Source organism: Pogoniulus pusillus, chromosome 31, assembly GCF_015220805.1.
Source record: "Pogoniulus pusillus isolate bPogPus1 chromosome 31, bPogPus1.pri, whole genome shotgun sequence".
NCBI classification, from domain to species: domain Eukaryota; kingdom Metazoa; phylum Chordata; class Aves; order Piciformes; family Lybiidae; genus Pogoniulus; species Pogoniulus pusillus.
This window is the reverse complement of record NC_087294.1, coordinates 7,751,667-7,773,361: the sequence shown is the minus strand read 5'-3', so window position 1 is coordinate 7,773,361 and position 21,695 is coordinate 7,751,667. Positions and strand designations below refer to the sequence as shown.

Genomic DNA, 21,695 nt, shown 5'->3' with positions numbered 1-21,695 from the left:
TTTAGCCTCATCCACAAGCCTTCAGGCTCTGGCACCTCCCTGCTCCCAAATAATGCATTGCTAGGTGAGAGTTTCCATGCTGTTAACCACATCGACTCTAATCTTGCATCCCCCATAATGTTTTTCTCTGGTATCCAGGAAGCAGGCTCTTCCTGGGCTTCTGAATTAGCTGCAACAGTATGGTCAGATTAACAGTATGGTCAGATTGGGACTGCAAGAAAAACAGCACATAATGAGACATGTGCCCTGCATATACAACTGTCTTCAGCAACTTCAAGTCTGCTTTTATTTTATACTGTTCAGAAGATTACATGGAATTTGACACTCCTACACTTGCTTTTAAAAACTGGGTGATATCAAAATCCCAAGTACAGTACAGTACAACAAAGGTCAAGTCTTACTCTGCTTTCTTAACTTTTCTTTTTAAACACTTCAGTTACAAGCCATAGCTTTCATGAAAGTGGCAGCTCTCTATGCAGGAGCTGAACAGTGTCAGGTAAGTATTTACACGTTTTAAAAAAGGCTTTTTTTGCTGTTTGTTTGATACTCAACATAAACTTTTGGACTGAAAAAAAAAAATCATACAAAACTCCCACTGTTTAACAGGAAAACAAAATTAACCACCACTACCAAGGCCAAAACAAGAAAAAAAAACCAATCAAATCAACAAAACAAAAAAAAACCCCACACACACGACACCAAAAACCACCCCAGTAATGAAAATTCAAATCAGAGTATACCTCTCTTTCTCCCTGACACACATACACATCTCCTGCTGCCTACATTGGCAGTAGCAGCCTGAAGGCTGGGTGTATACACCAGCTGCCCCTAGGCACTGCATCAGTGTGGCATCACCACTCAGGCGTGCAAAACAGAAAGCACCACCCAGCGTAAACTGTCTACAACACTGACTCAACTGTCCTGGCAAACTGGAGAAAGTCAGCAAGAAACTGGCTTGCGCTTGGTGTTCGAGGTTTGTGTGTAACAGACTGTTACACCGCACAGTGACCGGAGCAAGTATTTATCACTATGGAACACCTTACACACACCTCACACAGCCCAGCCTCGGCAGACTTGTGAGTAGATGAACACAGGTTGCAGAAGCGAAATGTCAGGCGGCTTTAAAAAAATAAAGACAAAACAAGCACTGTCCACAGTTTTACATCTTTTGACAACAATCTTCAACATCGGCAAAAATAGGAGGGGAAGGGAGAAAATGAGCCAACAGCACAGGCAATAGCTGTCGGCACCACATACTCATCTGTACGGAGAGCAGAAACTCACAGGCATAAATTGAACGCTTGCAGCCAGCGTCTGAGGCAAACACAAATTTACAAAGCCAAGTGCATTTACTCATCAGACTATGACAAAGACAAGCTGTGATTAACACTAGCCGAGTTCGACTCACTCATCAACCACGCCGATATTCTTGCATCCGCCAGAATAAATGAATGTCTAGACAGTCCTCCTGGGTGGGATGAATCCCTCAGAGTGCTGTTAGTGAACCAGTTCATAAGGAGGCCCTGTTAACGCCTCCCTAATAGGACGGTATATCTGTAACCCACTTGTCTAGCCATTGTGCCTGCTGTCTCACGCTTTCAATTCCCTGCGATTGTCAAGGGTCTTGGGAAGAGTCACTCCTGTGATCCACAAAACTTCCAAGCAACAACAGCCTAAAAGAGTGCACTGAGGCTTGTACTTATTGCTCCTGAAGACAGGAACGATATCTTTTATTAAACAAGAATACAGCTGTATTGCTGTTATGCTTTTTAACAACTCCAAATCATGTTCCCAGGTTCTATTTCAGAAGAGTATCAGCTGATGTTTGCACGCAGTCTTTGTATTTCTATATGATCATGTCACTTGACATAGAAGTTAAGTGTAGATCTACACATCAAAACAGAATTATTGGGTAACATGCATTGCAAACACAGGAGACAACAGGAGATACAGGCAAAATTCAATGTTCAGCAGCCTTAGATGTTCTCAAACACTTAACAAGATGACAGGATAACGCACTGGCCGAGAGTGCCTCTGGCAGACACCATGCACTTTTCTAGACTGCAGACATCCTGAATCAACCATCTTTCCAATGTGCACTCACAAAGTAAGGCTGATGTGCAGTAATGGGATCAGTGCTGAAATCCAGTTTAACAAGTATATTTACCATATGGTAAGCATTAATGTCCCCACAGACTTTTTACTTGAAGAATAACCTTTTTCCCTGAAGACTGGAGATCTTGGTAATACAGACAACAAAAGATTTGGAGATGGTTATGATCTCAGCTCCTAGCAAATCCAAAACCATGAAGAGCTAGGAAGAGGATGCACCATCTGATGCAAGACATTGTGTAGATTGCCTCTTCTAGTTTCTTTCCAAATAATCCTGTTAATTATTATTTTGTACTGTGTCTATAATGGAATAATAATTTCTAAGTATGATCAAATCAAAATGTCACCAAAAAAAATACTAAAAAACTTCTGATTTAAGTGAATTTATTGCACTGAATCTGTAACACTGTTTTATTTTTTTCAAATCCACAAAAGTGAGGCTGTTCATTTTTCTCAGCCTTGAGCCATCATTTACATAAAGACTTCCCCAAAATAAGATTTTATTTCCTTCATTAATCTTTTTCACACCTTTTAAAAATGGAAATATTTGTAATGTAAGCCTGAATGTTCTGATAGTAGACTATTAAACATGCATATTCATCATTATCAGCATATTTCATTTTTCCTAAATCACCTCTTTACAGTCAGGCTCTAGTAGGGAGAGCCTGAATAATTGGGGAGAAAATTGATTACATTATACTGGAAACACTGTCACATCTGAAGAAGAAAGACTCTTAAGAATTTGAGAGATTCCCAAAACTGTGACTAACTCGGGGATTACACAAAACAAAATTTAACACCAGCAACCAAATATAGCTTTAGCCCTTTTATTAGGCTCCTGAGTCCTGAGAACGGCAGTCATAGTGATGACTTACTACACACAGGAGTTTGACAAGCATATATATATATATATATATATATGATATATCCAGCAGGTACTCCGTGATTTGGATTTGTAATTTGGAATCATGTCATGTCATTCTTTATCTCTGGCTTTGGAAGATGACCAAGGCCAAATAATGGATGAAATGACTAACAGGCCCCAGCAATGCAAGTCAACTCTCTCTTCAGAGGAACTGTGAAAGAACTGATCTGGAAGATCAAGTGAATCCAAGAGAACCTGTCCTGTTTCCCACCTGTATGGTCCCATGTTTCAGCCATGAGGAGCAGGCACTTCCCTGTCCAAGGGAGAGAATCTGGAAGGTACACACAGTATGTATACCCTGTGGTTTTACTTACATGACCACAGGGAGGACATGAGGAAGTGGGACGGAAAACCCACTTCAGTCCTGGCTGCACAAGTACACCGATTACAAGGAAATTCTTCCTGGAAGAACACTGCCCCAATTTCCAGTATAAAGTAATCCAAAGACCGCAGAAGAACTGATGCTGCTTCTGATCCTCCTGAAGAGACTCCCAAAGCATCTTCACAGCATGCAAGTGATCCCAGTCAGAATTAGAAGGACCCTGCTTCCAACCAGACAGAGAAGAGGGACAACTGGGTTTATTGGACTGTACAGAATCAGTGGCTTGGCAAATTGAACCCATGAGAGTATACAGCTTTAGTAAGTACAGGTTCACAGTGTACTCCGATGACATCAAAATATGAGGTGGAACCCATCTGTCTTTTCGGTGTGACAGGGGGATCCCAACACCTGGATGTGTTTGAAGGAGAGCACCAGAATGCAAGCCACAGTTTGCTTTCACTTGGGGGTGTGTGGAAGGAGTTAATTGGAATTGCCTGTCCCAAGGGTGGAAGTACAGCCCCACCATTTGGACTGGTCATGGACTGATCAAAAATCTACTGGAACAGGGTGGAGCTCCAGAACATCTGCAGTGAGAAGTCCTCTATGTATTCAAAAGTAATCTCATTTTGAGTGAGAATAGATAGTGAATGATGTCTTATGTCTGTTGTTTGATGTTAATTGCTGCTGGGCATGACATAAATGGTACAGAATAAGGGGTGGCGAATGTCATAGGCTGAGTGGGATCTGCTGCTGATATTCAATATCATGCTGCTGCCATGTCAGCTTCAACATTAAAGTGCTGTCTGGAGTGAGGTATCATGGGGCTTGAAGTTCAGATTGTAACATGAGAGGCTTCCCATTCTGCTTGCTGCATCAGGTTTTCAGGTTTGGGGTGCAGTAAGATTTCCCCTTTCACTTCTCCTCTCCAGACTAAACAACTGCAGCTCCCTCAGCTACTTCTCATAGGACATGCTCTCCAAACCCCTCACCAGACTTGCTGCTCTTCTCTGGACAAGCTCCAGAACCTCAATATCTTTCCTATATTGTGGCATCCAGAACCGAACACAGTACTCAAGCTGTGGTCTCACCAGAACAGAGTAGAGGGGCACAATTGCTTCCCTACTCCTGCTGGACACACTGGTCTAGATACAAGCTGGGATGCTATTGGCCTTCTGGGCCCCTTGGACATGCTGCTGGCTCATGTTCAACTGGCTAACTGCCAGCACTCATCTTTTTCCACTGGGCTGCTTTCCAACCACTCTTCCCCAAGCCTGTAGCATTGTTTGGGATTGTTGTGACCAAAGACCCAGAACTTGGTCATGTTAAACCTCATCCTGTTGACTTCAGTCCATTGATTTAACTTATCCTGAGCTCTCTGCAATGCCTTCCTACCCTCAAGCAGATCAACACTTTTGCTCAATTTTGTGTCATCTGCAAACTTGCTGAGGGTGAGCTCAATCCCCTCATCCAAATCATTAATAAAGATATTAAACAAAATTGGCCCCAATGCCAAGACCTAGGGGATACCACTTGTGACTGGCCACCAGCTGGATTTAACTTTGTTCATCACAACTCTCTGAACTCAGCCATCCAGCCAGTTTTTAATCCAGCAAAGAGTCCACTGTCTATGCAATGGAACACAAGTTTCTCAAGGAGAATGCTGTGGGAGATGGTGTCAAAGGATTTACTGAAGTCCAGGTAGACAATGTCCACAGCCTTTCCCTCATCCAGTTGGCAGGTCACTTAGTCATAGATGAAAGGGCCCTAGGATGATGGGGCAGGCAAGCACCAGTTCCAAAATGAACAAAAGCTTCATCATGTAATAAAAAGCTCTTTCCATGTGGTCACCTTCATATTTTCCAGCATTAGTTCTATTTTCTACAACTTTCATGAATGTACTTTCATCACATGCTTGCAATCACATAGCATCTCCCAAGATTTTAGCAAATAAGGCATGTGCAGATTAAAACAGCTTGACAGCTAAAAAGCAATCCTACAAATTGAATATGCTTCCTAAAAAACTACAGCAAGTGATGCTGGCAACTGTCTGCCTGACTAACTGCACACAAATCTCTGAATGCTGGGCCCCAGCAGTGTGCCCACCAGTGTGTCCTGGTTCAAGAACAGTGTGGCCAGTAGGACAAGTGAGATTATTCCCTTGTACTCAGCACTGGTCAGTCCACACCTTCAGTACTGGTGTCCAATTCTGGGCTCCTCAGTTCAAGAGACGCTGAAGTACTGGAACACGTCCAGAGAAGGGCAATGAGGCTGGTGAGGGGCCTGGAACACGAGCCCTATGAGGAGAGGCTGAGGGAGCTGGGGTTGTTTAACCTGGAGAAGAGGAGGCTCAGGGGTGACCTCACTGCTGTCTACAACTACCTGAAGGGAGGCTGTAGCTAGGTGAGGTTGGTCTCTTCTCCCAGGCAACCAGCAACAGAACAGTCTCAAGTTGTGCCAGGGGAGGTCTAGGCTGGATGTTGGGAGGAAGTTGTTGCCAGAGAGAGTGATTGGCATTGGAATGGGCTGCCCAGAGAGGCGGTGGAGTCGCGAGGTGTTCAAGAAAATACTGGATATGGCACTTAACGCCATGGTCTGGTTGATTGGATAGGGCTGGCTGACAGGTCGGACTGGATGATCTTGGAGGTCTCTTCCAACCTGGCTCATTCTACAACTTGGCTAATTTCATCACTAGTACCCAAACAGCTAGTCCTAGACACAAAGCATTCCCTGGCAAACCTCAGACCTCTGCAGGGAAGTCCAATCTGAAAAATAAGTTGATATAGCAGTCACCATAAAACAACAACAAAACAAACCAAGCAAACAAAACCTAAAAGGATTGTGGGAAATCACTGCCTTGATGGAAAGTGAAAAATTCTTTACAAACCCTGCTGATGCAAGTTTCTTGCTCTCTGGCACATTCCAGCAACTACAGCCCTACTAGCAAGACAGCTCCTCTGGTTTCATATACACAGTAAACTCTCAATTAACACCCTTCCCATTAAAACTATGCAGATTGCTGCACATACTTTTCCTTTCTTTTTTCTATCAGCAGACTTTTTCTATCTCTTCGTATACAAATCTCTCATGCTGACAGTGGGGGATGAGTCTTCTTTTACTGTCTGGAACAGCCTCCCCACACCTGTATCTGTGCTTCATCAGGTCTGCACACATCCATTACTCTCTTCCATGACTTAATTTCTCCTTTGCTGTTCTGTAAAAGCACTCTGCAATTACTTTTAATTTACAAGTATTTTGATATACAACACATATGTAAGACACTAGAGGAGAAAATCATACCTTGCACTGCATTAGTGGCAGTCTTTGGGAACTCAAAGAATACACTTCTGTGTTCTGAATATTCATCTTTGCTTTCAATTGGGTAGCCTTCTTAAGAGCAACAAGCAATGTCCTATGTTTGATATTAACTCTTGATCACTGCTTTGCTATTTAAATGAGAAAGCAAACGAAGCCAGCTGTATAAGCAGCAGGTAAGTCAGAAAAGCCTTTTAATGCCTTTCCATTTTAGTTCTGTTGTCATACAGACAGAAAAAGCATTTTGGTTGGTGCATTCTGTGAACCAGACCACCTTTGGGAAGAGGATGATGCACATTCAGAAGAGAAGACAGCTGCTGGTGATACAGAAGCAATTAGATATTACTGCTAGTGTTTGAATCAGAAGCATTCTTGTTGCCTTACTCCAGGGAGGGACCCATGCATACACTGATGCTTCTGAAAATGTGGAGCCAAAGATAATGCTGCCAAAAGCAGAGGGAGAAGGCAGCTTCCAGGTTGGAGGCACAATGGATGGCCATGCTGGTAACACTGGTATACCCACCCCCTCTGAGAGCAAAGGAGACACATCTCTACCAGCTTATTTTACAACTCAAATAGCAATTCAGACAGAGATGGGTAGGATTACAGGTTCAAGATCTGCTCATTAAGCTCATTACCATGGTAACAGAAAGAAGACATCTCCTCACTCCTATTTTCTCTCATTCCTATTTATTCCTTTAATGGATTTAAAAGAAGGAAGTGCCTTTCCAATACAGAGCAGCAGTGACCTCCATATCACCAAAGCAGCTTAATGGAAGAGTCCACACACAGTGGGATTTTCAACACAGAATATCACAGCAATTTACACTACTTTATGAAAGCCACCTTAAAAAGCAGCCTTCAGTCATTAGGCTAAAGCATCCTAGCCCTCCTCTTCCTGGAGGAGATGCTCTGCAAATGCTGCCTTCTGTTCACGCACACCATCATTGCTGTCAAAAATACAGTGCCACCTCCTGGACACACATGTTCCGGGGAAGGCCTTCTGCAGCCAGGTGTGCAATGGGGAGCAAGGCTTTCAAGAATAAAACAGCAAAAGTAGTTAAAAGAATTCAACTCTGTGAGGGAGTTCATTTTTGGCAGGTGCTTGTAAAAACATTTTGGTTTCACGTGGTCAGAGTGCTTTACTGAATGCCCTATAAAGAACTGCTCTTGAGGTCCATGTAAGAAGGGAAGAAAGTGAAATTCAGCTCTACTAATAGAGTGTTCCTTCAGTGTATAGTAAAACATAACCTTGAGATGCCACAAGATGAGCTCGTCTCTTGCTTACTCATTTTAGGCAGAAAGCTCCACAAAGTCAAAACTTTCTACTCTGTAGGGCACAACAGAGAACACTGAAAAGTGTATCTGTCACCTGCTGCTGGACAAAGGGATTTGTTCACACTTTCACAGAGCAACAGCTAATACATGTGCTAGTTTGAAGCTAGCTAGAATGTTTTGGTGAGAGAATTAGATTATAGGCTGTGAAAAGGAAACAATGGTGATGTCTACTTCACTCATAGGCTTGCTGAGATGTATAAGAACAACAAAAACATAGATAACACAGTCGCTACCTGGGCTTTGGGCTGAACTCCTCTCTCTCTCTCTAACCTAACCTGCTGTCTTCGCGAATAATCCACCTGCTTCTTAACCCTCCATACTACCTTAAGCATAAGGCAAGATCTTGGGTAAGGTTGAGGTGTGGGAGGAAAGGTGGAAGGGTGGTTGAGAGCCCCTCCTGGGACTCAGGTTTCTGGGAGGGCTGTTGTGTTTCTGTATTACTTTTTAACTTGTATATTCCTGTAGATAATTGCATATCTTGTAAATATTTGCTTGTATCTTGTGCTAAGCTGTAAATACAAAGCTTCATTCAATTTCCAGAGCTGCTGAGTCTAGTCTGGGTGATTTCCAAAGTGGGAGGGGGCAGGTAACACCTAAACCATCACAATACATTAGATACAAATGCATTAAAATGTAATTCAACTACTGAAACATCAATGAATAAGCAAGAACGGCAGATATAACTGTCACAAAAGTAAGAAATTCAGTGGTAGTTTTTTGCTTTCCAGCCTTAAAAGGTCTTCCTGCATTACTGGTGCACATCTCAGCCATGCTTATGTTCAACTCAGGGATGCTCCCTTTGGTGTGACCCTGATGATCTCCTTACCACTGGTTGCACTGCAGGTGCAAGGATCTCAACAACTACTCCGCACTACAGATCAGCTCTCTCTTCTGTCATGCTACTAGCCAGCACAGATGAAGCTTCTTACAATACACAACCAATGAAAAGAGCAACTGTCACACACTTCTGTCAGCAGCCTAAGGGAAGGTTATACCACAGCTAAGAGAAGTATGTTAAAAGAACTAAAGCAATACTTTGTATCAGATATCATATTACTTGGAATGGTTTTGCACAATGTTTTTTAATCTGAAATGTCACATTTACTGAAAATATGTTTACATAAGATAAGCTAGTCGTCACTAAGCTTCTTGGGAATTACAACTAATTATGTCCCACCTACTCTCCAACAGGCCATATTAAGGTTTCTCAAAAGGAGAAAGTAAACTGTTGGATTGACAGATCATGGCAGAACAATGCATCAAATGCTATCAGAAAGAGTAATGACAAAAACATGCATGGAAAAGATTAAGCTAACGAGGAGCAGTACAAAGTAGCAATATTTCAATCCAAAACAAAGTCAAAGAAGTATGTTCTTCTTGAGTTCTAGATCAGTAATATATTTGTATGATGAATAAAGCTTTTAGTATCAATTACATAGTCTTGATTTTCACTCATACTGAGTTGTCACCTCTCTATCTCAAGCAACCAACTTTCTGGACTGCTTTTTCATGTAGAATATGGAGTTACTAAAGACGACTGCTCTTACAATATCTGATTTTCCAACACAATGGATTCCACGCAGGTGCTGTAGCTGCTACACAGCCTATCAGTGCCCCTTCTTGGCATCTGGAGTTACTGCTCCATGAAAAAAATGCAAGCCAAATGGGCAACCTCCACAAAACCAGTTGAAAGAGCACCCATACATGTATGTGCCAGTGTAAGCATGCAAATTAATAAATCCAGTAGCTCATAGGTTTCATTTCTTGTCTGTTCACTAGTGAAAAACAAAACCAAACAAACCAAAAAGCAAACTGCCTAAAGAAGAGTGTATTTTTGCTTTCAGGTGGTGTAAAGCTTTCTTTCAGTTTAACACAAAACTCCCTGCAAATGAAGGCTTCAGGCAAGAGCGTTTAACTGGTTCACCTTAAAAATGAAAAGCCTGGGTTCTTCTCAATACTTAAGTGTCATGTTTCTTTATCCCATGTAAGCATGTTGAAGATGCAGCACTTCTCTTAAGGCTGGAAGGCACACAAAATAATCCAAAATACCTCATTACACAGCTAGCAACATTTTGTTACAGGGCAAGACCAAAAGTAAACTGAAAGGCGTTTTCAAAGGCCAAAGCCCCTGTGAGGGCAGCAATTCTTCAGGTAAGACTCCTAAGGCAAGTGCAGCCCACTCTACAAGAGGACAGGAGATGCCCAGGGACCCTGACCAGGCTGAGCTTGTGGGGAGATTTCTGCCTCAGCAGTACCACTTGCTCAGTCTAAAAGGAAGGATGGGGTGAGCAGGGTACACCTGCACCATGAGGACCTACAGCACACCTTGTTTCTCATCTTGCCTTTCCCTGTGACCAGCCTCCAGTAAGCAACAGCTAATATAGAGAAACTTCTACAATTACATATTTAAAGGGGTAGATTTTCCTAGTCTTCACAGGAGAACCAGAGTCACTTAAACACAAGATGATGACAACATATGCACAGGACAAATGCAATCCTCTCCCTAGGCCTTCATGTAGCCCCATGGCCTTCTATCACAAACTGCCCTTGCTAGCTCCAGAAATTCTGACTTAAAGTGTCCCCAAACTGACTAAGAACTGTCCTTAAAACACTTCTTTGTCTACGTTATCCTGTTTGGAAGTCTATTGCACAACTTCCCTCCTCAGATGGTTTGGGACTTTTTCATGTCTGACTTCAGTTAACTCAGAACCCACTAACCATTCATCTCATGCCAATACACTCCTTGGACTTCAACAAGTTTCCTCCCTCCTTGTGGTATTTACTTTCCAAGCTACCAACTGGACTAAATAAGCCACGATTCTGTAATTCCTCTACATATGGCCATCAATTAAGTTTAAAATATTTTAAGGGCTGAAAGATTAAGAGTTAGACATGATCTTCAAATGCCAAAAACATTTTCCAAGTTTTTCTTCTTTTGTTTTTTATTACAGCTAAAATAAAATGGGATGCTCTAGAGGACTGGAAGTCAGACAGTGCTGGGACAGCATTAAAAAGAGATGCCTGGGGTAATTATAGACTGCTTCGCCTGTCATTAACCACAAGCAAGATCACAGCTGTGACAGGACTCTGAATAAAAGAATTAACAAAATTTCCATCTCTTAATACCAGGCAATGTGGTTTCACAGGGAACAGGTCTCCCATTGACAGAGGTTTCTGGCATTTTTCCAGAAGTAACAGTGGTCATCTGCACAAATGCTGTTGTGGAGGGTGGGAGGAAAACGAATGCAGGAGACTGACAAGCATGGACAGTAAAAATCTAGTAATGCTGTAGCACTGAACAATGTGAATTCATTACTAAGCTTAAACCTCTGAAAAATGTATGAAGATATTTATAGGTTCCAAGTAAGTGCATGCTGTTTCAAAGACCGCTTCAACATCAAATTCTTTCAATGCTTATGAATCCAATCAGCTGCACATGCTACTTCTTACATCTGTTTTAACATTCTCCAGCCTACAAGTTTTTTACTGCTTAGAATTAAGAGTTGTCTCCTTGCTGCAACGTGACAGAAATTCACTGCCCTCTGCTACTGCTTTGCACATAAATCACCACCTACATCGTATTCGCAGAGCACCAGACGATGGAGGAGGTTAACAGATATTGTTTAAAAGTAAACAGTAGCAGGTCATGGAAAACAGCAGATGATCTCTCCACTTATGATTCATTTACCAAAAGGACCTCTTCAGAACGGCAGTGCTGTGTGAATTAGTGCAAACGGCTTCTGTTACAGCCTGCAGTAAAGAACTAGATGTGGAGCAGAAGGTCCAGTGTGCATTAAATGCTCATATGAAAGAAAAAATAGAGTCTAAGGAAAAGCTGTGTGTTAATGATACAGCTGTGGCAGCAGATGAGTCAATCTTCAGTCTTAAAGACTGAACACCACCTGAGTAAACTAATAATAGGCATCACGTATTTTTGCCTGTGTGTACTTATACAGCACTGAGTTTGCAAAGCACAAGCCAAATTCGAGTACTGAAAGCTGGGTGTACACAGAAGTCTATCCTGACCTCCGCATGTCCAGTCATCAGCTAAAGTTTTACTGAAGGAGAGGTTCAATGCTAACTAATTTCACAGCTCAATCTATACAACTTGCTTTGTCACCATGTCACTGTAAGGTGAAAGACTTGTGTCACCTGGGAAAGGCTGGTGTACCTGCCAGAAGATGTTTTTATTTAATGGTGATTATTTTCACCCTGCTTCACCCACTGCCATTTGCCTTCTTAAAAATTTAACGGAAACAATAGGCACCCACACCCTGTTCTATGACCAGAAAAAGAGCAAAGCAAAACCACAGCACACAATAGGCATTCATTCTGCAGGTTCTGTGCCCATGCCATTTGGTGGTCTCATCAGAGGCAGTCAAATGAAACAGCAGGAGCTGCTTACACAATGTGGCAAACAAAAGTACTTAAGATGAAATCTCTCAAGTGCAGAAACGAGAGCTGGGATACACCACCCTCCTCCAATGGGTCAGCATGGCAGAAGTACTCTCCAAGGTTTCCATTTGCCCCTTTTGCCACAAAGAGAGCCAAGAAACACGTAAGGTAGGCAGCACGAGCACAGCTGCAGCTCCACTCAGGCACCCTGCTGCCTTTGGAAATTCACTTTGCTTTTATACATACTGCTCCCTTCCCATGTATTTAACTGTGATTTCATCCAAGCAGAAACACTGTTCTCCTTGGTGCTCAAGTACAACACTAGAGGACAGGAGCATAGCCACAGGTGAAGCAGTCTAGTAATACTTAAGAGAAAAAAGAAGTCCACGGGGCTTTTCAGTATATCAGAGCATCTGGCTAACTGCAGCATGAACGTTATTATCCAGGCCTATAATCTTCCCTCTGTTATGTTCAATTTAATTCTGTACTTCCAGGCATGATTAGCAGCAATTCCCACTCACTGTTGCCTGATGGCGAGAGGCCAGTCCTGTATCAGAAGCCTCAGCCACAGACTTACCTTCCCTACCTCTGTACTACTCCTTCCTTCAGCAGGAGATAACAAAGCTGTCATTTAAGCAACAAAACCACCAAACTTTAAGCAATCTAAAACATTAAAATCTTTAATAATTATAATAATCTTAAACACTAAAATATTTACTAATTAAAACTGACTTTGTCCATAGCAAGTGAATATACCACGTCTGACAGAGCTCTTTGTGGCTCTCCTGGCATGCTAGGAATTCACACAGGTGTAACTGTGAACACTTACATTCAGCCCATAGAGACAAGAAGAGTGACAGATCACAGCTGCATCTGAGATGAAGCAGGGAGCCATTCACTCGAATATGGGTAGGAAAACCGGGGGTGGGAGGGGGAAGAACCAAACAAAACAAACAAAGTAAAAAACCAACCAACAAACAAAAAACCCAAATTCCTACAACTGAGGAAAGAACAGCAGAGAGCAACTCAGTAAGTTACTTGGAGAAATGAAAAACAGCAGAGCTCTTCTTTCAGAAGTAGTTTGTTTTTTTTTTAATCACAAAGTCATAACCTTAGTTCTCATTTTTTGGTACTAATTCTGCATTTGTTTTTGCATTTTGAATAATTACTGATAGGAAATGTCCTCAATGTTAGTCACCCTATTAAAATAACCTGTATGATATAAAAAAAACACGACAAAAAGAATGGGTCTGACGCATGAGTCCCATTGTGATTAAACAATTTCAGAGTTTTTTCTTTCTCTCTGAGCTCAGCCAGAGGAATACATACCCCATGATCAGCCTCAGGCTTAGACTACACTCACTAAATTCCACCAGGAATCTTCACATAAATTTGTACACATCCCCGCCTTTATTTTGGCCTCCAGTTATCCACCACCCCCAAAAATGAAAACCCAAACTTTAAACAGAAAACAATAAATAAATAAATAAGTAGGGAACTTGTACAAATTTTTGCTTGCCTAGTTGGACTTGGAAAATGCATTTAAGACATCATAGAAAATCTGTTTCTGATTTCAAACACTGGCTATTTTATGAGAAGACTGCCAAGAAAGGAATCCAAGGAATGTCCTAATGCACAGAGAACATGCAAGACAACTGGTGAGCGGCTCTCTGATCTTTTACCCAAAAAAATAACAATACAACAAAATTTCTTCGTTTCTAGCATTGAACTCTTCTCCAGGGAGCAAACAGTACATGCCTGGGACTTTTCATGGATAGCTTCTATCACAATTTCTTGCTATTATTAGTAGAAAAGACTTCCCTCTCAAACCCACAGCTGTAAGGCAAGCAAGGATGGCGAATGCTTCCCAAGTGCAGGCAAGCAGTTAAGCACACATGCTTGCTTTACAGTGTTTCCTGGCACTGTTCTCCTTCTACAAAAGCTATGAAGAATTTCTAGGCAAATATTACAGAAACTTAATCTCATTTTTCAGCACATGCCAGTGAGCTGGCTCATGACCCTTCTAGGAATTCTTTTCTAGCAAAACATGTTTAACTCTTCTGTTAGTATCCCTTCCATCCAAAAGACCCATATGCCCAGAGTATTGTCTCTGCTGCTATTATATACCTTGTGTTTTGCACGATGGGGGGTCCCCTCTAAGGCCGTGCCAAAGAACTGTCGTGCTGCCTATGGGCTGGTGAGGTGTGAGGGCCACCAGGCAACCCAGCGATAGAGAGCTCAGGTCTGCCTGTCAGCAGGAGACATAGGGGCACCTGCAGGAGGCATAGGGGCACCTGCAGGAGGCATAGGGGCACCTGCAGGAGACATAGGGGCGCCTGCAGCAGACATAGGGGCGCCTGCAGCAGACATAGGGGGCCTGCAGCAGACACAGGGGCGCCTGCAGCAGGCACAGGGGCGCCTGCAGCAGGCACAGGGGCGCCTGCAGCAGGCACAGGGGCGCCTGCAGCAGGCACAGGGGCGCCTGCAGCAGACACAGGGGCGCCGGCAGCAGACACAGGGGCGCCTGCAGCAGACACAGGGGCGCCTGCAGCAGACACAGGGGCGCCTGCAGCAGACATAGGGGCGCCTGCCATGCACAGGCAGAGTGTTACAGTTTTGAAAACTACAGAGTTGGAAAAAACTCCTCCAGGGATGAGGCAGCCCAGGGCATGGACCTAGAAAATGGTTATGTTGTTATTCCATCCCATAACGCTGCTCTCTCTTTATAAGCTAGCAGCAAGGCCTCCTGTTGGCCCTTCTGCCTGCTCTCTCTGGCAGGAGCCCCTTACCTGGGAACACGGAGGAGCAGGCCTGCCTGTGGCCTGCAGAGGCCTGCTCAGGCCTAAGGGTGGCAGAGGAAACGGCGGGAGAGAAGTGGGGCAGTGGGCACTGTAGTTTAGTCGGGTTGGGGGAAGGTTAAATGTATCAGGATTCATCTGTTCTGTAGCTTCCTCTGTCTGTTTGAAATATAATTCTGTATTTCAATTCCATGAGAGTGTTTTATCTTACTCTTAGGCGGGAGTAAGATTTTATCTGCCTGCTCTTTAAACCACAGAGGCACACAGCACTCATTGCCTCTTTCCCCCAAGCATCTTAAGGGGCAGCAGGCTCACAGGGCTCACGGCAACTGAGTTTTAGAGCAGGGGCAATTAATCACTGACCTAACACACACAATGCTGCATCCACACCCACCAAAAACACACACTTGGTCTCAGCACAAACCTGGGACTAACCCATCCAAGCGCGACTGCTCGCTGGGTCAGACTGAGAAAGCACCATCGGAGCTGACAGACAGGGCAGTGCCCAGACCACTACATACCTTCTTCCTGAGCCTTCAGAGCCAAAACAAATGGCCACCTGAAAAGCCTATGTACTGCGCAGCTTCAAACACAGATAAACCTGCCTCTCTATACAGGATACCATCAAGTCAGTAAAAGGACTGGCATGTAACAGCTTCTCTCCTTTGCATCTTAAGGTCAAACAAATAAATAAGCAAGTGAATAAGGTGATTACCTCCAGATCATGATTTTCAATGCAATACCCAGGAACTGCTGCTCCTTAACACAGGAAACTGTCCACTACAAACTGACAAAACAGTGCAAGACACACCTGACTTAAAGAAAAGTAAGTGCAGGCATGCAAACGGGAAAAAAATTAAATATTACAATCAAGATCACAGTATTACCAAGGTTGGAAGAGACCTCACAGATCATCAAGTCCAACCCTTTAGCACAGAGCTCAAGGCTAGACCATGGCACCAAGTGCCACGTCCAATCCTGCCTTGAACAGCTCCAGGGATGGCGACTCCACCACCTCCCCGGGCAGCCCATTCCAGTGTCCAATGACTCTCTCAGGGAAGAACTTTCTCCTCACCTCCAGCCTAAATTTCCCCTGGCGCAGCCTGAGGCTGTGTCCTCTCGTTCTGGTGCTGGCCACCTGAGAGAAGAGAGCAACCTCCCCCTGGCCACAACCACCCTTCAGGTAGTTGTAGACAGCAATAAGGTCTCCCCTGAGCCTCCTCTTCTCCAGGCTAACCAATCCCAGCTCCCTCAGCCTCTCCTCGTAGGGCTGTGCTCAAGGCCTCTCCCCAGCCTCGTCGCCCTTCTCTGGACACGCTCAAGCATCTCAATGTCCCTCCTAAACTGGGGGGCCCAGAACTGAACACAGCACTCAAGGTGTGGTCTAACCAGTGCAGAGTACAGGGGCAGAATGACCTCCCTGCTCCTGCTGGCCACACCATTCCTGATGCAGGCCAGGATGCCACTGGCTCTCTTGGCCACCTGGGCACACTGCTGGCTCATGTTCAGGATACACTGGTATACAATGAACTTAGCCACTTTGAAGCACAGCCCTCAGACGTATCACTATGTATTGTAGCTAGCAACTCTTGTTATCCAGAAATAAAACCTGACCATTCTGAAAATTTCTGTCCTCCATATATTCAAGATAAGATTAATTTTTAAAAAATAGTACAATTCAATTTAATTATAAAAGACTGCATAAAGGAAATATCTTGCTTCTGTACAAACTCATTTGCTTCCATGTATGACATCTCTAAGAACTTCACTGTTAAACATGTACACCAGATGACAGAAGCCTCAGTCTTCTTAGCTGCCTGGTTAATGCACCTCACTTGAAAACTGTTTCCCTACCATACTCCTCACTTAAACAACAGCCTCTATGCTGCATCTCTAAGTTAAAGCTTTCAAGTTTCATCTCGCATTCCTTCTAAAGTCCAGTGAACTGCTGTGAACTGGAAATCTCTCGCGAAGTTATAAAACAGCAAGTAAGAGCTGATTTTTAGTTTTATTTGCTTGTTTTTGCTTTGTACACTGCAGTAATTTAAGAGAAATCACTACAGGGAAAACTCAGTATTAAGGTTTTCTCTAGAAACACCGATTCACTACTCCGAAATTCGCAAGAAGAGAACACGTAGAGGCACTTAGTAGAAACTCTGCACAAATAGAAGCCATTAGTAGAGTAAGAGCAGTGGACCTTCTGAAGCAATGCAGAAAGAAGAGCGAAATGAGCAGGCACCGATAAGCACTCAAGTATTTAACTTAATTGCTCTTCCTTCACAGGCAAAGCATCTTTTTTACAACCTCTAACCCTTCCCTTGCAACAGCTCCCTGGTGTCGCCTTACAACAACTGTACTCTTCAGTATGAAGAGTATTTTTAGTAAATACCGGACGTTAAACAGAAACAACAGTGGTTTGCTACCCGCGGTTTTCAGAACCACGCTCTTTAAGAAGGCTAATTAAAGACGAAATAAAAATCTCTTTGGACAGAAACTCTTCCTGTCCTGACAGCAACCATCGCCCGGCCGAGCCGCTGGTGTTTCTGTGCAGCACCTGCAATACCGCTCCACCATCAACTCTCTGCTCCTCTCCGGGCACATGGTGACGCTTCATCCAAAGGAGGACACAACCAAATAAAGGTCAACAAACTTCAGGTACTGCATCGCCACTTACAGATGCTCCACGCTATAAGCCACCACATCAGTCCGTCCCGTAAGGCAGAAACACCTCCCCGCCCGCCGCCATCCGCCGCCCGGGACATGCGCCGGCAGAGCAAGAGCCAGCCCGGCCTTTTGTTTGGCGAGCTGCCCTGCAGCTCCCGCGGGGTTCCCGCCGGGCAGCGCTGCCCTGCTCCCGGGGACAAAAGGAACAGCAGATTCATAGCTCGCTCATCAACGCACTGAGAGCTCCGCTAGCTTTTTTTAAGGACCAAGGTTCTGTTCTAAAGTCTCCCCTGAGCCAGCGGCGGAGGCCCGGTGGGAAAAGGCGGCACCCCTACCTTTCAGGCAGAACATCCTGCAGCTGGCTCTGGCGGTGGCGAGGTGGGGCCGCGCACTCCTGACGAGCCTCCCCGCAGCCCGCGGCCCGGCCACCTCCCGCCCCGGCCCGGCCCATCCCGCGGGGCAGGCGGCTGCAGAGCGGGGCCCAGCCCGGCCCCAGGGCAGCTCCCACGGCCCCGGGGCGCGGCCGCCCAATCCGCGGGGCTCTCGGCCGCAGCGCTGGCACCTCCCCATCGCTCACGTCCCCCAGAGCAAAACGCCCGTGAACTGAGCAGCACTTACAGAGCGGGCCGCCGGGCACCCTCGGCCCGGAGGCAAGTGTGTCAGCTCCGCTGTCAGCTCCGCCACCACCGCGGGTGCACCTCGTGGGCATCGCTTGGCCCGCGCTCGAGAAATACATCCCTTTGATACCACTTAGCTGTTTATCAACTACTAACTCTCTTTCTGAGTTATTCTTTCTTTTTAATTCGTTCTGGAACACGTCTGGTCTCTCTGCAGGAAGGGCTTTGTGCAGTTTTCCATTTCATCTACAAACACAGCTTTTGTTGAACGAAAACCTTGTGAGCACAACTGAAGAGTCAAGCTGCAGGCACCTCGCCTTCACTTGCCTGCTACCAAGTGACAGAGGACACGCCACACAATTTTCTGCACAAAGAAGATGAACAGTGGCGAAAGCATGCCTGCATCTTCGTGTAAGAAACTGATTAGCACAGTCTCTAGAGCCAGGACATGGCCTGGACCTCACAAAAGTGCATCCCTCTCCCAGTCATGCTAATTCCAAGATAGCAAATTTACACAACAGTCTAAGTAGGGAAATGCCTTTTATTTTTCCTTTATATAGTCCCTTTTGTGTTCCTTAAGACTGCTTACACAGTTCAGCATCAGGGATGATAATGGCTAAAAAGACTTCTTACAAACACCTTATTTCTGCGGGGGAGACTTTCAGGAACAAAAGCACCCAACTTTGTAAGCATTTCACTTTTACAAGGATCTCAAAGAGCTGTCAGCACTGTGCTTGCTGGTGATACTTGGATCTGTATTGTGGTCACCAACTTTTGTAGCACTTGGCCTTACACAAAGAAATAGGGAGTAGGGAGCAAGTTAAAAGTCAGGGTAGTCTACCTGACTGAGCAACTGAGAACTGCCAGTGTCACCAAATGCACGAGTCCTAAACTCCTCCACCTAAAGCTAAATGAAAATGAAGAACACCTGCAAACACATTATCTTTGGGTGGAGTTTTGGGGAAAAAAATGGTTCAGACACATTGCAAACATCAGTTTAGCCCCTAGATGAAGCAGCGCTAATGAGATGCTGAGTGCCATTAGCACCGTTTAGAGCTTGAAGTATCACATTTCAAGTATCCATCATCATGTAAGACAAGTTACTTCTTTTTAGAGTGGGCTAAGAGTGGCAGAAAAGTGGAGATATTACAGTGGAGTAGCTCAAAATCCAGAAAGAGCATTTAGCCTTTACCTTTTCTCTTTTAAATCCTGCTAGGGAGCCTGCAGACTAATGTCAAGACTTCCTTATGCTCCGAGAAGCAAAGGAGCCCTTTCCCCCTTAATTCCGTTTTCTGGTGCTCTAGGCACGCACACACTATTTCCTACCGTAAGTCTTCAGAGAGCTCCAGGAATAAACACTTCATGGAGGCAAAATAAACAAAAACATATTGTAGCTGGAGGAAGGTCGCTTGGATACCAGAGGGATTTTAAGGTCCAATCTTGTTAAATCTACTCATTAATTACCTGGAAGGGGAAGTAAGCAGCGCATCAGTGATAATCACCGGGGACTGACAGCGGGTGTAGACACACACAACTGGGGACTCAGAAGCAATAATAGATTCTAGGGGAACCACAACACAAGTGGGAAAATAAAACAGAAACCCAGCAGCCAGTTCTGTACACAAGCAGTGGGGAAAACGGTCAATAAATCAAGGAAAAGAAAGCCAACTACAGAACAATACTACTGTTTGCAAAATTAGATAGAGCTCAGATACAATATGGTGTTAAAGTGCTGAAAACTCAGAAACTGCTCTGGGCTGTAAAACCCACATACCCCTCCAGGAGGGTTGAGACCAGTGTCCCTTCCTCAGGGCATGCCTGTTGCCATTTTCACTAACTTATTAGGAACCCTATCTTGTTCTCACTGTCACTGGAAGGAGAGCAAAGAAGCCTGAATGGAGACACCCCTCCCCTTGCCACTGCCTATTAGGAAAGTGGAAATGCTTATAAAAAATACAGTAAATAAATTGAATAAAAATTCCTTGATTTGGGGAAGGGTGCAGAATTACAAAATCCCAGTCCAGCATCTATTTCACCTCCTATCAGTATGTCAGGACTCTTTGAGTGCCCAAAGACACATGCACAGCTTTACAGCAAAACTAAGGAGGCCTGGTAACCCACCAAGTGCCTCAAGGGTGGTGAACTTTGCTATCTAGGAGGGCAGGAGGTCTAAGCGATGCTATATTCTTACCTGACCATTTGCAGCAACTGGACATGTACCTGAGCCCTCTCCAGCAGCTCTGACACTTTGAGGATGTCACACCTAGTCCTGACTCTGCGTCCCATCAAGGAAGCAGTTCTCTGACTTGCTAAATCTCGTTTTGGTGTCTCTGACATTGGGGAAGCAGATTTCCCTATTGTATTGAGGTGAACTCTATGGAAATAACACAGAAACACTTTATGATAGCCAAATTATAAAGCACATTCATTGTGTAAAACCTTACATGTCAAGCTGCGTATGAAGGGGCAACTGCTACAAGCATCAAGTGCTGCCTCCAGGAGCACATTCCGCCACATCTACCTCATGAAGGGAGAAAGAGAAGAGTAATGCCAGCTGCCATCACCACGTCTCACAGAGGCACTGCTCCTACTGACTGGGTGCTAAATTATCTGCATAGAGACCACAACTGCTGTGGAGAATTGCATGTATATTCATTTTTACTAAGAACTGGTCATGGTCTTCTCAAGCTAAAGGTTTCAACCATCTGAAGCTGAAAATTGGCACACCAAACCATGTATTTCATTCTCTCCCTTACTCTCAAGTCACTGACGTTTTTATCAGCTCTCTGAGAACAATGAGAGGTATTAACTTGTTTTTTCCATGTTGAAAACAGCATTGTTAGCACTGTTTCTCTTAGCTACCCTAACCTGAAAATGCAATAGGATGAAGGGAAATAAATTTAGATAAAAAATATATATACTTGCAATAGTTTTTCATAGTAAAAGCTGTACCATTAAAATGAGCCTTAAAGTAAACTAAGCTCAGACTTGCCCAGCTCAGAGAAAAAATATGAGGGTTTAGGCTGTTTCTGTCTTGCTTCATATGTTGCTGTACAGCAAAGTGCATCCTTGTTTGACTGGCAGCTGGCAGGGGTATTGGGACATCTAATTAAATCCTTTTTCTTTTTAGAACCAAAGCCGTCTACGTTTCTGATAACCTGGGTGGGTGCCAGCTATCAAAAGACTTTTTTTTTCCTAAAGCCTGAATCATC

General features: G+C 44.2%; 1 protein-coding gene across 2 annotated transcripts in view; it reads right to left on the bottom strand.

Annotated features, from left to right (window-relative positions):
- The window catches only part of LOC135189282 (NHS-like protein 1), a 114,697-nt gene that overhangs the window by 77,084 nt on the left and 15,918 nt on the right, over positions 1–21,695 (bottom strand). The window lies entirely within an intron of this gene.